This window comes from Panthera onca, chromosome A2, assembly GCF_046562875.1.
Source record: "Panthera onca isolate mPanOnc1 chromosome A2, mPanOnc1 haplotype 2, whole genome shotgun sequence".
In the NCBI taxonomy this organism is placed as follows: Eukaryota; Metazoa; Chordata; class Mammalia; order Carnivora; family Felidae; genus Panthera; species Panthera onca.
Window position 1 is genome coordinate 8,265,211 of NC_138340.1, and position 4,474 is coordinate 8,269,684.

The 4,474-nt window shown below is 51.5% G+C and overlaps 1 long non-coding RNA gene across 1 annotated transcript; it reads left to right on the top strand.

The window, feature by feature from the left end:
• The first annotated feature begins 615 nt into the window (after nt 1-615).
• LOC132678210 (uncharacterized) lies at nt 616-3,622 on the top strand. The gene is made up of 2 exons (XR_009609520.3): nt 616-1,710; nt 3,218-3,622. It is a non-coding gene; the product is annotated as an uncharacterized LOC132678210 (long non-coding RNA).
• The last annotated feature ends 852 nt before the right edge of the window (nt 3,623-4,474 follow it).

The window sequence follows — 4,474 nt, forward strand, 5'->3', positions numbered from 1 at the left end:
ACGTCGCGCAGAGTGAAATAAGCCCATCACAAAAGGGCAAATACTGTGTGGGAGGAATTTAGAGTAGTCAGAATGTTATTTTAATTTTTTTTAAATTTTTTATTTTTAACGTTTATTTTTGAGACAGAGAGAGACACAGCATGAACGGGGGAGGGTCAGAGAGAGAGGGAGACACAGAATCTGAAGCAGGCTCCAGGCTCTGAGCTGTCAGCACAGAGCCCGACGGGGCTCAAACTCGCGGACCGTGAGATCATGACCTGAGCCGAAGTCGGACGCTTAACCGACTGAGCCACCCAGGCGCCCCAGAATGTTATTGTTTTTAATGTTTATTTATTTTTGAGGAAGAGAGCGAGTGAGCAGGGAAGGGGCTGAGAGAGAGGGAGACACAGAATCCGAAGCAGGCTCCAGGCTCTGAGCCGTCAGCACAGAGCCCGACATGGGGCTCGAACTCACAAACCGGGAGCCGAAGTCGGCCGCTTAGCCGACTGAGCCACCCAGGTGCCCCATGAAGTCAGACACTTAACCAATTGAGTGACCCAGGCGCCCCCCCCCCCTTTTTTTAAGTTTATGTATTTTCAGAGTGACACAGAGAGACAGAGAGAGAGAGAGAGAGAGAGAGCACAAGTTGGGGGAGGGGCAGAGATAGAAGGGGGCTGAGGACCTAAAGCGGGTTCTGTGCTGACAGCAGGGAGCCCAATGGGGGGCTCGAACTCATGAACCACATCATGACGTGAGCCCAAGTCAGATGCTCCACCGACTGAGGCCCCCAGGCGCCCCTTGATACATTATTAACTGAAGCCCACGGTTTACATTAGGGTTCCCTCTTAGTGTCGAACGCTCTGTGGGTTTTGCCAAAGGCATAATGTCCTGAATCCACTCCAGCACGTGCAGAAGATAGTTTCACCGCCTTGAACATCAGGCCCGTCCCTCCCCTGCAACCCCGGCTCTTTTCACTGTCTCTACAGATTCTATACATAGCTATAGATCCCATTATTTATGGGACAGCTTTATTTACGCACCTACTGAAGGACATGCTGGTGACTTCCCCGATGACCTGGCGGGTGGGGGCGGCCGGCAAGGGAGCGGCGCAGGGGCTAAGTGTGTGGCGCGTGCTGGCCACCAGAGGGAGCCAGACCCCCCCCCTTTTCTCCTCCACCAGGTCCGGGCCAACCGTTTCCGTGCGTCCCCCTCCACCGTTCCCTGCACTAGAGTTGATCTCATCTTTGCCTCGGGCTAGGGCTGATCTGGAAGTCGGCCGGAGTCAGTCGTGGGCTTCGTCCAGAATCCCGCCCGGAGAAGTTAACGAACGGAAGGGCCAGCCGGACCTGCCGTCTGTAGACATGAGCCCGGCCGTAGCGGAAGCAGGGAGAGAAAGCGCCCCGGGCCCCGATTCCCCCGAGCGCGACGCCACCGTCCCTGTGCCCAAGGATACTTGTGTCTGGTTTCGTAAGAAAGCAGGGTCTGAGGAGAGGAGGGGATGGCGTGGGAACCCAGTGGTTTCTCTTTGGTCTGAGGGACCCACTGGAGGCGAGGGGACCACAGTGAGGCGAGGGCTGTGGCCAGCTGCCCACAGAGCTCTTTTGTCACGTGTGCACAGGGCTCCCCGGTGAGTTCCGATGCAGGTGGGACCGGCCACCAGAGCGATGCCCTGTCTTCACCCCGTGTGATTAAGGCTCTGTAGGGAACAGAGTGCCTGATCGATTCTTAAGGGTGTGTTTATTAAATGTTTATTTATTGATTATTAAAAAAATATTTCTTGATTATTTTTGAGAGAGAGAGAACACAAGTGGAGGAGGAGCGGGGGGGGGGGGGGGGGGGCGGGGACACTGAATCCGAAGCAGGCTCCATGCTGTCAGCACAGAGCCAGACGCAGGGCTCGAACCCACAAACCGTGAGATCATGACCTGAGCTGAAGTCGGATGCTTACCCGACTGAGCCACCCAGGCGCCCCTTGAGTGTCTTTTCTTTCTTTCTTTTTCTTTTGATTTTCATGCATTCTTTTTATTTTTTTAACGTTTATTTATTTTTGAGAGAGAAAGAAAGAGCCTGAGCGGGGAAGGTGCAGAGAGGGAGGGAGAGAGAGTCCCAAGCAGGCTCCATGCTGTCAGCACAGAGCCTGACATGGGGCTTGAACTCACGAGCCACGAGATCATGACCTGAGCTGAAGTCAGACGCTCAACCGACTGAGCCCCCCCGGCGCCCCTATAACTGTGATCGTTTTTAAGTGTCCAGTTCAGTGGCATTAACCCCACCATCCATCTCCAGAACTTTCTCATCTTCCCAAAGCTGAAACTCTGTCCCCATGGAACACTGACACTGCCCCCCGGCTCCCTACCCCAGCCACCGCCCTCCATCCTTCTACTTCCGTCATTGTGAGTTTGACTCCTCTAGGGACCTCATATGAATGTAATCGTACAGTATTTGCCCCCCTGTGACTGGCTTTTTTCACTGAGAACAGTGTCCCCGAGGGCCATCCATGTTGTAGCGGGTGCTGGAACTTACTTCCCGCTCAAGGGTGACTCCTAAGAGGGACTTCCTTCTGTCACGTTGCTGTTTGGTGCCTTATTTTCTACCTCTGTTATGTTTTTTTTTGTAGTGAAACATTCCCATTTTCTTTGTGGTTCCCCGGGGGATTACATTCAGCATCCTGAAGTTAGAACACTAATTTGGATTCATACCAGCTTAATAACGATAACGAACAAAAGCTCCTTCACAGGAGCTTTTTCTTCCCACTTCTTTCGGTTGTCAGGGTCCCTAAATCACATCGTCGTACATCGTGTGTCCAAAAGCAAAAGCATCAACAGGGTCGCCTGGGTGGCAGCGGGGGAGCCTGCTTGGGATTCTCTTGCTCCCTGTGCCCCTCCCCCACACGCTCTCTCTTGCTCTCTCTCAAAAATAAATAAACTTAAAAAATTTTCTCATTGTTTACTTTTGAGAGAGGGAAGGAGGGTGGAAGAGAGAGAGGGAGGGAGGGAGGGAGAACATGAGCAGGTGAAGGGCAGAGAGAGAAGAAGACAGAGGATCCGAAGCGGGCTCTATGCTGACGGCAAAGAGCCCAATGCGGGGCTTGAACTCACAAACCGCGAGATCAGGACCTGAGCCGAAGTCGGACGCTCAACCGACTGAGCCACCCAGGCGCCCCTTTCTCTCGCTTTCGAAGGACAGTTTTGCCAGATGTAGGCTATGTGACTGACGCTTCTCTTTGTTTTGTACTTAGAACATATCAGGCCACTCTCTGGCCTCCCAAGTTTCTGATGAGAAATCTGCTCGCGGTCTGGAGGACCCTTTGTGTGATGAGTTGCTTCCCTCTTGCCCCTTTCAAGATTCGCATCGCCGCTGGCTGTCAGCAGTTTGGTAAGAACCCATCCTGGTGTGGGTCTCTTTGAGTTCGCTGTGTCGGAGTTCATTGCGCTTCACGTTCGTTCCGCCAAATTTGGGAAGTCTGCAACCATCATTTCAAGCACCGCGTCTGCCCCTTTGTCTCATTCTTTTCCTTCTGGAACTCCCACGAGGAGTATGTTGGTCTGCGTGATGGTTTCCCACAAGTCCCCAAGGCTCTGTTTACTTTTCCTCATTCTTTTTTCTTTCTGTTCCTCAGACTCAATAAATACTATCGTCTCTATCTTCGTTTGTGCTGATTCTTTCATCTGGCTGCTCAAATCTGCATTTGAGGTTTTTTGTTTTTTTCTTTGCTTTTAGGTTTTCTAACTCCTTAAAAAAAGGCGTATTTATTCATTTTGAGAGAGAGTACACACGAGAGCGAGGGGGAGGAGCAGAGAAAGAGGGAGAGAGAGAATCCCAAGCAGGCTCTGTGCTGTCAGCACTGAGCCTGACGTAGGGCTTGAGCTCATAACCATGAGATCACGACTTGAGCTGAAACCAAGAGCCAGACACTCAACTGACTGAGCCACCCAGGAGCCCCTAGGTTTTCTAACTCTTTATTAATATTTCCCTTGTGTTCATACAGATACGGTTCCTGTTCCCTTGTTCCCATCTTACATGCAAGTGGCAGGACCTGAATTCAGGCGCAAGCAGCCTGGTTCGACCTGAGGTCTTATCCACTGATTCTCCTTGGCAATGGCTTCTACATAGTTCACCTCTGTGGAGCAGGTCACCCTGGGACTGCTGGGTTAGTTACATAAGAGGATACAGGGGCCAGGAGGCAAGAGACTGTTAGGTAACACGAGTTAAGTGAGACCATGCGCCTTAGCCTAAGAACAAAACAAAACAACAAAAAATACAACAAAAACCTGTCTCCGTCACATTCAAAAGCATTTAAGGAAACTAAGCTTCAGCATATAACACCTTGGAGAAGGGAATCAAGGTGACCTTTTCTTCAGCCCTCAAACGTGCTACATGCTTTCCAGATAGATGCCCATGAAGGCAGCACAGATTATCCAGTAGCCACCTAGGTATTCACCGTGTCCTAAAAACTCCCCTTGGATTGTCTTCTGTTTGTCCCCCAACTCGCTCA